Source organism: Lepus europaeus, chromosome 11, assembly GCF_033115175.1.
Source record: "Lepus europaeus isolate LE1 chromosome 11, mLepTim1.pri, whole genome shotgun sequence".
NCBI lineage: Eukaryota > Metazoa > Chordata > Mammalia > Lagomorpha > Leporidae > Lepus > Lepus europaeus.
In genome coordinates, this window is record NC_084837.1 from 83,976,035 (window position 1) to 83,987,546 (window position 11,512).

Consider the following 11,512-nt stretch of genomic DNA (forward strand, 5'->3'; position numbering starts at 1 on the left):
CTGGCTCCCCGACTGCCTCCAGCTCTGTGGCCTTAGGAAAGTCATTTAATCCCAGATTGTTCTCATGAAAACCTTATGCTATAGGAACCTGATCATTCCCATTTTAAAGATGAGGAAATACAATTAAAAACAATCCTTAATAGTATACCCTGGATAGCATCCTTGCTATTAGAGAGGATTAAAAAAAGTTCATGGAAAAATGGGTATTATTTAAAAACTATGCATGGATTTTAAAAATATTTCACACCAAAATTAGCTTATCTTTTAATTCCACTTCTCCATAAACCTTTTTTAAAGACGCATTTATTTATTTATTTGAAAGGTGGAGTTACAGAGGAAAAGGGAGAGACTGACAGGGAGATAGAGGTAGAGATGAGAGATAGAGAGAGGGATCTTCCATCTTCTGGTTCACTCCCCAAATGGCCACAATGGCTGGAACTGGGCCAGGCCAGCCCAGGCAGAAGTCAAGAGCCTAGAACTTTATCCATGGGTCTTCCACGTGGGTGCAGGGACCCATGCACTTGGGCCATCTTCCACTGCCTTCCCAGGTGCATTAGCAAGGAGCTGGATCAGAAGTGAAGCAGCCAGGACTCAAAACAGCACTACAGTATGAGATGTTGGGATTGCAAGCTTCAGCTTAACCTACTGTGCCACAACGCCAGCCCCACTCCAAAAGCTTTCTAAGGTATCCTCATTTAAGGGTTGTTAAGTACGTAATGACATAAAATAGAGGCCCGAAATCAGCACTACCGGTCCCACAAAGCCATACCACAACAGGATGCGAAGGACCAAGTACCAGCACTATATCAAGACAAAGCTTCAAAATCTTTTCAACTCTAAGGAGCCAAGAATAGTTACCATCAAACTGTTTTCTGCACCAAGAGTTAAATTCAACGCCTCTGCTGCTCGCTGATCATTGAACACCACATAATCTCAATAGTCGCATTCTTAAAAAGCTCCAGCTTTGGGATACAATACAGACGTGGAAAGGAGAACACCACCACCACAGTGCAGTCTATATTTCAGCCTAATGGGACCTGCCACATAGAAAAATGCTCTAGGTGGCTGCATAATAGGAGCATTTTTCTATGAATGCCAACTTTTAGATTTTACAACTCACAAGGCCACTGTACCAGTTGGTAGTTAATTGGATACAAATATAGGAAAGCTGGGATTTCTGGGGTATATGTTGTATCGATACTTTGTCAGAGATTATTTCAGAACAACTTTGGCAGCCTACTCATTTTTTCAAGCTAAAAACCTAAGGTGCTATTTTTGTTTTAGGAATTCAGAATTAATGAGGACATTATTGCATCATTACACTTGAATGTTAGAAGCATAAAGACTTATCTGTCTCCTTTTCTTTCCTGTATTTTTGCTCTGTTCCCTCCCTCTTCCTGGTCAGTCTTAAGTATGCATACTAAAGAAATTAAATCTATTTTAAACGGCTTTCACATATGTATTATAAAGCACACCAGGTTCTAGTCCCGGTCAGGGCACCGATCCTGTCCCGGTTGCCCCTCTTCCAGGCCAGCTCTCTGCTGTGGCCAGGGAGTGCAGTGGAGGATGGCCCAAGCACTTGGGCCCTGCACCCCATGGGAGACCAGGAGAAGCACCTGGATCCTGCCATCGGATAAGCGCGGTGCGCCGGCAGCAGCGCGCCTACCACGGCGGCCATTGGAGGGTAAACCAACGGCAAAAAGGAAGACCTTTCTCTCTATCTCTCTCACTGTCCACTCTGCCTGTAAAAAAAATTAAAAAAAAATAAAATTTCCAACACATTCTAAATAGAAAGATGCAGACTTCCAATCGAGCTCTCTTTCTATATGCTGGATGCATACAGCAATATTTCCTTTATGCTTTTCAAAGATGAACATGCAACACGTAGAGCAAGACTTGAGAAGATCGCTTTCTGAAGATGCAGGAAAGAGATGGACAAGAGAACACTCAGGCATATATTCTGTGTTCCTGTTTCCTAAGTGTGTGGAGGCGTGAGGACCACAGCAAGATTCTCCATTTAGCTTGCCCTTCCCTCTCACCGAGCCTCTTCTCCAAGCCCACATTCACCCCCTGCCAAATGAAGATCCTCTGTTATGCTGGCCAACTTGGGGAGTATATTATCTCACACTTCAAATTTATCACTGCCTTTCTCCATTAGAATTTTTTTTAAGATTTATTTATTTATTTGAAAGAGTTACGGGGTGGGGTGGGGTCTTCCATCCACTGGTTCACTCCCCCAGTGGGGGTGGAGGGGACAGAGAGAGACCTTCCATTCACTGGTTCACTCCCCCAGTGGCTGCAATGGCTGGGGCTGAGCCGGGTCAAATCCAGCAGCTTCTTCCCATGAGGGAAGGTCTCCCATGAGGGTAGCAGAGGCCCAACGACTTGGGCCATCTTCTGCCGCTTTTCCTAGGCCATAGAAGGGAGCTGGAGCAGAAGTGGAGCAGCCAGGACACAAACCGGCACCCACAGGGGATGCCGGCACTGCAGGCGGCGGCTTTACCCACTATGCCTCAGCGCCAGCCCCCTCCTTTTCTGTACACCTTGCTTTCTTCCCAGATAATTGAAAATGGATACTAAGCATGACAAAGAGCTATCTCCAAAGGCCTCTAAAAATAGAGTATGAATCAATCAATAACATCTTACAGGAATACATCCATAGATAAGTCGTTTCCCGGTAAGAAGTATCAACAGGCTCTACCTACATAAAAATCAAAGCTAACAGAGCATCCAACATCTGCTTCAGTTTGCTCCGGGTGAGGGGTGGGCATGCTGCTCCAGGAGACCCAGTACAATTCTAAACATGCAGCTATGAAAGGCTCACTCTGCTTTGCTGATGGTACCCTTGCACTCACCTGTATGCTGAGATGTTTCAAGGCCAGTATTTTCTTTCTTTTTTTTTTTTTTTTAATTTGACAGAGTTAGACCGTGAGAGAGAGACAGAGAGAAAGCTCTTCCTTCTGTTGGTTCACTCCCCAAATGGTCGCCATGGCCAGAGCTCTGCTGATCCGAAGCCAGGAGCCAAGTGCCTCCTCCTGGTCTCCCACACGGGTGCAGGCACCCAAGCACTTGGGCCATCCTCCACTGCACTCCCGGGCCACAGCAGAGAGCTGGACTGGAAGAGGAGCAACCGGGACTAGAACCTGGTGCCCATATGGGATGCTGGTGCCGCAGGTGGAGGATTAACCAAGTGAACCACGGCGCCGGCCCCTGGTGGTCTTTCTAAAAGTTAGTTCCTTACTACAACAAAACTCATACAGATCTTTTTATCACTCATCCCTCTTCTTCCCAAAGGAGCGCTAAGGACAGGAATGCAAAGGTGAGTGCTGGAAAGAAAGGTGAGGAAATGTCCCTATTGAGAAATAAGCGGCATGCAGCCTGCAGGAAGATTTCTGCCAGCCCCTAAGGCAGCCACCCCCAGCAGAAGAAGGAATGCCTTGAAGAGGCAAGCTGAGAGCTCAACGCTCAACGTGCCACTCACCAGCCAGAGATTCCAGAGGTGCAAAAAAGAAGGATCATGTATTCCTTTCCCCCCAGAGAAGGGAAATCATGCCATTCTCATTCCCATCCTAAAGTTGGAGATTTCCCACGGCCACAGTTATCCCTTGTAGCCTATCAGCTGAGCTGAGCCAGGTCAATGGACCCGCGACCATAGTCCAAGGAGTGAAGCAATGGGTCCATGGGGAAATGAGAAGAAAATGACTGTCTAATAAAAGCAATTCTGTTTAACTCAATCACTCGCTCTGAGGTTATGTTCTCCCCACAAACATTCACTGAACAATTCTCCTCAGCCCCCAGACTGCTGGCTGCGGAACCTAATCAGGACGGGGTAGACACCTAGGCCTTTTTTTTTTTTTTTGAGGCAGAACTCCCTTCCATAGATGATATTGCCTTCATTCAAACCCATCCTCGGGCCACAGGAATATGCAGACTTCTCCTTGGACTGCAAGTGCCCTCCTGCGGCTTCTCCTACAGAGGGTAAAGGACTTCGGCCAGGCCCCCAGGTCAACTTCACCCTCAAGCTACACTCTGAACTCTGTGAACGAATTCATCTCTTCACCTAGAACAGGCATCTTAATCCATTACCCACACACTAGGCATATAAAAATGCTTCTTTCATTTCTTTTCTGTCACTCTAGATTAAGACGATTTCTAATTATAGGCTTACTATTTTGTTACAAAAGCCTTAAAGAGTTCAACCTTCTAGGGACTTTTTGCATGAGTACTTACTTCAAACACAGTCTGGAAATTTTCTTGTGCCATTCCAGGAGAGCCAGCTCATGAGAATTGAGGCCATCTGTAATGTGACATAAATGAGATGATAGATGACTTGTGACATGATTTTTTTTAATTTTTTTATTTTTTATTTATTTGACAGGTAAAGTTTTAGACAGTGAGAGAGAGAGAGAGACAGAGAGAAAGGTCTTCCTTCTGTTGGTTCTCTCCCCAAATGGCTGCTACAGCCAGAGCTGCGCTGATCTGAAGCCAGGAACCAGGTGCTTCTTCCCAGTCTCCCATGTAGGTGCAGGGCCCGAGCACTTGGGCCATCCTCCACTGCCCTCCCAGGCCACAGCAGAGAACTGGACTGGAAGAGGAGCAACCGGGACTAGAACCGGCACCATATGGGATGCCAACACTGCAGGCAGAGCACATAAGCACATGAGCCATGGCACCGGCCCCACAACATGATTTTGTTGTTCTAGGAAAACTTTACCCAAAAAAGACATCTTTCTGTAAACCAATATGTAGCTGTCTTGCTTCCTTCCAGAAATTCCTCCAAATCATTCTACTTGAGATCAATAGTCTGCTTATACAGACAAAGAGCTTATAAGACGGGGCTAGCATTGTGGCATAGCAGGTAAAGCCACCACCTGCAGTGCTGGCATCCCATATGGGTGCCAGTTCAAGTCCCAGCTGCTCCACTTCTGATCCAGCTCTCTGCTATGGCCTGAGAAAGCAGAGCAAGATGGCCCTGATCCTTGGGCCCCTGCACCCACGTGGGAGACCTGGAGGAAGCTCCTGCCTTCAGATCTACCCAGTTCCAGCTGTTGCAGCCATTTGGGGAGTGAACCAGAGGATGAAAGACTTCTCTCACTCTCTCTTTCCCTCTCTGCCTCTCTGTAACTCTGCCTTTCAAATAAATAAATAAACCCTTAATAAAAACCCTTATTGCCGGCCGGCACCTTGGCTCACTAGGCTAATCCTCCGCCTATCTAGTCCCGGTCGGGGCGCCGGATTCTATCCGGGTTGCTCCTCTTCCAGTCCAGCTCTCTGCTGTGGCCTGGGAGTGCAGTGGAGGATGGCCCAAGTGCTTGGGCCCTGCACCCCATGGGAGACCAGGAGAAGCACCTGGCTCCTGGCTCTGGATCAGCGTGGTGCGCCGGCCACAGCGGCCAATGAGGGGCGAACCAACGGCAAAGGAAGACCTTTCTTTCTGTCTCTCTCTCTCACTGTCCACTCTGCCTGTTAAAAAAACAAAACAACAACAACAAAAAAAAAAAACACCTTATTGCCTAGTATTTTAAATCTTAAAAAAGAAAAGGGCTTATCAGACAACAGTTCACTTGCTTTGCGTCTCTTGCTTCACCATGCCCACCAGTCCTAAACCAATACACTGCAAACTGCCCAATCCCGTCAGTACCCCACTTGTGACTCCCTCCTACTAAGACACTTGCAGTCAATTCTCAGAACCTTGGTTTTTTTCTTAATTCCAAGTTGTCCGGCGGCGATGTTTTCCATTCGGTTCTGAGAAGCTCCACTCTCAGAGGGAAAAGCCAAACAAAAGCCCTGTAGATTTGCTGGCCACACCCTGAGGCCGACCAGCCAGCCTCTCCATCCACCTGCTTCCACCTGCCGCATTTCACTTCTCCCTCCCCCCTGCCTACCTGGCACTGCTGAGCACAAGAAGCCCACAGACACCAAGAATCCTGGGGGATATCACAAACAACCACAGCCAAAGCAGCAACGCGAAGAAGCCCCTCTGGCCCCTGACTAGAGTGCCAGGTTTTCCGCCAGGCCCACAGGCCAGGCTAAATCACTGTGAGAAGACTGCTTTTCAGCAAACTCACTGTTTCCCATGAATCCTGCCCCTCCCCCACCCAGCCTTCAGAGTGCACTGCGGGCTGCTCCTCATTCACTTTTTTTTTTTTTTTTTTGGCCAGGCAGAGTTAGACAGTGAGAGAGAGACACAGGGAGAAAGATCTTCCTTCTATTGGTTCACTCTCGCAAAAGGCCACTATGGCTGGCGCACTGCGGCTATCCGAAGTCAGGAGCCGGGTGCTTCCTCCCGGTCTCCCATGGGGTGCAGGGCCCAAGCACTTGGGCCATCCTCCACTGCACTCCCGGGCCACAGCAGAGAGCTGGCCTGGAAGAGGAGCAATTGAGACAGAGCCGGCGCCCCAACTGAGACTAGAACCGAGGGTGCCCGCGCCGCAGAGGATTAGCCAAGTGAGCCATGGCGCCGGCCCTCATTCACTAATAAAAACGGACAGGAAAAAAAAAAAATGATGCCTTTCTCCTCATACCGTGGCCCCAGGTGGTGCCTTTCTCACACCGCGGTCGCAGTAAGATGTGGATACAGGGTTGACGCTGTAGCACAGCAAGTTAAGCCTCCGTCTGCGGTGCCGGCACCCCCTATGGGTGCTGGTTTGAGTCCCGGATGCTCCACTTCCCGTCTAGCTCCTTAGCTCCCCAAGTCCTTGGGCCCCTGCACTCTCGTGGGAGACCTGGAAGCAGCTCCTGGCTCTGGCTTCAGGCTGACCCAACTCCGGCTGTTGCGGCCATTTGGGCAGTGAGCTAGCGAGTGGAAGATATTTCTCTTTCTCTCAGTCTCTTTGTAACTCTTTCAAATAAAATAACTCTTTAGAAAAAAAAAAGAAGAAGAAGAAGAAGAAGGAATGTGGCTATGAAGCCCAAACAGGAATCAAAACCAGCCCTTTGTTAGCGTCCAAGCCGGCTGTGAGTCAGCGTTGGAGCAGGAGCTCCACGCGTCCTAGTATGGTTTTTTTTAACTTCCGGTGGAGGCTCTGGGCGGGGTTCCCTCAACTTCCGGTAGTGGCCCCGGGGCCTCCAGTTAGGGTTTCCCTAACTTCCGGCGGCTGCTCCAGGCCTACCCTCAAGGGTTCCTCTACCTTCAGAGACGTGGCTCCAGCGCTACAGGTAAAACGCTCCCTGGCCTCTCCGCGGGGGTGGCGGGACTCCGTGGCAGGGGTTCCTTCGCGGACACGCGAGTTGCCGGCAGCTCACCGCTTAGGTGGGAAGCTTCCCGGTGATAGCTTCAGCGGCTGCTTTCTTCTTTAAAAAAAATCACCAAGGAAACGTGTGTGCTGATTTCCTAAACTGAGCACCGGGGTGGCTAGGCGTGTTTTTTCTTTAAAATTTTTTATTCATTTACTTGAGAGACAGAGTTAGAGAGAGAGAGAGAGAGGTCTTCCATCCACTGGTTCACTCCCCAAATGGCCCCAACAACCAGAGCTGGGTGAGGCTGAATCCAGGAGCCAGGAACTCCATCTGGCTGCGGGTGGCAGGAACACAAATACTTGGACCATAATCCACTGCTTTCCCAGGTGCATGAGCAGGGAGGTGGATCAGCAGCAGAGCAGCGGGGATTCAAACCAGCACTCCAATATGGGATGCTCGTATTGCAAGCTGTGTCTTAACCTTCTGTGCTACAACACCAGCCCCTACCTAAGACTTTTAAAAAAAAAAAATTTATTTATTCGTTTGAGAGGTAGAATTACAGGCAGTGAGAGAGGGAGACAGAGAGAAAGGTCTTGCTTCTGTTGGTTCACTCCCCAATTGGCTGCAACCGCTGAAACTGCACCAATCCAAAGCCAGGAGCCAGGAGCTCCTTCCCTGTTTCCCACATGCATGCAGGGGCCCAAGGACTTGGGCCATCTTCTACTGCTTTCCCAGGCCATAGCAGAGAGTTGAATGGGAAGAGGAGCAGCCGGGACTAGAACCAGTGCCAATATGGGATGCCGGCGCCGCAGGTGGAGGATTAACCTGTGCCACGGCACTGGCCCTGAGACTTTTTTTTTTTTTTAAGATTATTTATTTATGTGAAAGAATTTCAAAGAGGGAAGGAAGGAGAAAGTGAAAGAGAGAGAGCAGGAGGGAGGGAGGGAGGGAGAGAGAGAGAGAGAGAGAATCTTTCCTCCCCATGGCCACAATGACTGGCGTTGGGCCGAAGTCAGGAGCCAGGAACGCCATCCAGGTCTCCGGACATGAGTGGCAGGAACCCAACTACTTGAGCCACCACCCGCTGCCTCCCAGGGTGTGTGTTAGCTGGAAGCTGGAATTGAGAGTGGAGTCGGGGCTCGTGTACAGGCACTCTGGATGGCCATCGCACATGGGGCCTGAGCCACCTGTAACAATCTCCCTTCCCCTTGATTTTGAGTTCCTGAAAGCATTTTATTCTTATACTCTGTGCCTTCCATTTGCTGTCCCATACACCAAGAAAATCTTTTCCTACCCCCTCTGCCTTCAAAATCCCTATTCATCCTACACCACTCTGTTCGAGGGCCGCCTCCTCTTGGAAGCATGCCAGGCTCTCCCTTTTCTATGACTTGCCTCTGAACTGAAGAAAGAGAAAGCAGTGCAGTAGAAAGTGTGTGAACTTGAAACAACACAATTGACTTCCCAGGTCTGGTTCTGCTGGTGTTCCACTTGAGTTCCCTGGGGCAAATTAGCTAAAACTCTCTGAGCCTCAGTATTCTCACCTAGAGTCTCTGTTACCTCCATTTTATGAGACTGAGAGTTAAATATATAGGACACCTGACAAAGGAGATCAGGGTGGTCGCACAGGGGCTCCAGAGGGTTGGGTGCTCTGCAGTTAGCATCTTGAAATTCTTAATACGAGGGGATTTCAAAAAGTTCATGGCAAGTATAATGGAAAGATAATTTTGGCCCAGAAAAATGAAATTTGTGCATGGTTTCTTCATAATATGCATTTTTCCATGAATTTGGAGACTCGTTATATTTTTAATGGGACAGTGCAGTAGGTGCCTGGGGCCCAGAGCTTTGACTTGTTTGGTCCTGCCTGGCACCACCTCTCTAAAACAGCTTCCCAGCCACCCACTCGACCGCCTCTGGCACCCTGGGTATCATTCGGCCGCCCTCCCTGCTGCCATCCAGTGGCGGCTTTGGTTTCTCCCCCTGGCAGAGACCTGGAGGACTCAGCAGGGTACCTCCTGCACCCAGAGAAGAGGCCATAGTGCCTTTGGGGGCAGTTCACCATGGATCGGGGCAGCAAATCCACTAATGGAAGGGAAGCCGCAGTTTTACCGGACCCATTAGTAGCCAGCAGCCAGTCCTGACTGGAGCGGCTGCTATCACCCAGGGTTCTTTTCTGAACCCCCTTTTCTCACTTTGTCCATGGTCCCTGGGGGAAATGTTGCATTCCCATTGGACTCAGTCGACGTGTCTGTGTGCCCCTCAGCTGGATGCTGCTCTGGTCAGCCTCCACTCCTACCTCAAGTCGGCCTGCCTTGCTGTTGCTTCCACAAGGAGCTGGAATGCAGCCCTCATCAAATCATTCCCCATTTCACAGTCTCCTGTGGCACCCAGTGCCTTCAGGATAAAGTTCAAACCCCCTTTCCCCGGCCGATGAGAGCCTCATGGCTGGTCCACCCACCAATATCCCCAGCCTCATCTCTTGCCACTCTCAACATGCCCTTCAGTCGCTGTGCTTGTTGATTGGCACACCTTGGTGCCTTGGCATATACCTCTCCCTGGCATGCCACTCTTCTTCTGCATCTCCACACCAATTCATCCTTCAAGATCTAGTTCAAATGTCACCAACTCGTGAACGCCTCCCCTGACCTGCTCAGGCTGTATGTAGTACGTGCCCTTCGCTGGGCTGTCACGTCCACATACTTTGCCAGTCCATGAGGTTGCACACTCAATGCCACTTGCTATTTTCCCTCTCTTATTGGACTCATTCAAGGAGAGAAATTGGCCGCACACTGCTTTTCCACATATGGGTTAAATCGGTACTCAGGTGAACTGAGGTCAAGAACTGTCTGCCATCCTCACTGCAATCAGTAATAACACGAGGGACTTCCAAACGTCAGTGGGAAAAGGAATTATCGGATGTTTATTTTGGTGCACAAGTGTTTTGAAATACATACATGATTTTTTCATCACATGAATTTTAATAAATTTTTCAAAGATCCCACTTAAATTCACTTTCCTTTGAAATAGACATTTTAAATTACATTCTTGTTTTAAAAGAACACAGCTAAAAAACTAGTACAAGTTGGTTTTTTTTAAGTTATTCTGTAAAAGTAAATACATTTTCCCCCTCTGTGGTCAAAGCATAACTATTGTGTTAATTCATGTTATAGATGCTGTGGTCACCATTGCTCCTTAAATCAATGGAATTGTCTTTAAAAAAAAAAAAAAGATTTATTTATTTGGAAGGCAGAGTTACAGAGGGAGAAGAAGAGCCAGATTTTCCATCTGCTGGTTCACTCTCCAAATGGCCACAGTGGTCAGTTCTGGGCCAGTCCAAACTTGAAGCCAGGAGCTTCATCTGGGTCTCCCACATGGGTGGCAGGGGTACATGTGCTTTTCCAGGCACATTAGTAGGGAGCTGGATCAGAAGTGGAGCAGCCAGGACTTGAACTGGTGTCCATATTGGGATGGCAACACTGCAGGCAATGGGTTAACCCACTAGGCCACAACACTAGCCCCAGGAATTATCTTTTAATATTTCAGAATTACAGACACAGCTTATAAAAAATTTATTATGATGCTTTTATCTTAATTCAAGTAAATGTTGTAACTCCCATTTAGTCAATTATATGTTTTAATGTTTCATTATGGAACTGGGAACAGCAGCCCAGCTTACAACTCATCACTGGCACTCAAGTGGTGATCAATGAGCTATCTCAAACCACATGCTTTCCTTGATTTGTGGTAACTAATATACAGGATACCAAAAAAATGTAATATTTATGAGCAAAATTATCATTCTGTGATTTGATTATTGTTTATAGCCCTTGTCTATACTCCTGTGGAACAGTGGTTTTTCTACTTACTATTTGTTGAATTCTTTATTTAGTAGAGGGTTAAACTTGTGACTGTCAAGTAAATCGAGAGTATGTCATTGCAAAAAAGAAAAAGAAAAATAAGGAAGGGGGGGGAGGGTGAAAAGTTTCATTATGTACCTAGATCTATTTATATGAAATACATGAAATTTATTCCCTTTATGTAAATACAAATTTTTTAATAAAAAGACATACTTTTATTTGTCTACATTACACTGCTTTCACATTTTCCAGTTTTTAAATTATGATACTTTATGCATACAACTGTATACACGCACTGTAAGAAATGATGTCATGGATTTATTTATAAGCCACGTCGCTTAAGAGTCTTTCTCACCCAATTGCAGACATGTGGTACCTTCCTTCCTCCATCCCGTCCCCGTCTCCTCCACCTCGCAGAGTCAACTACAAGCTGAGATTTGGCTGATCGTACCCATGCTTCCTTGCTTGTGTCGTTTTAA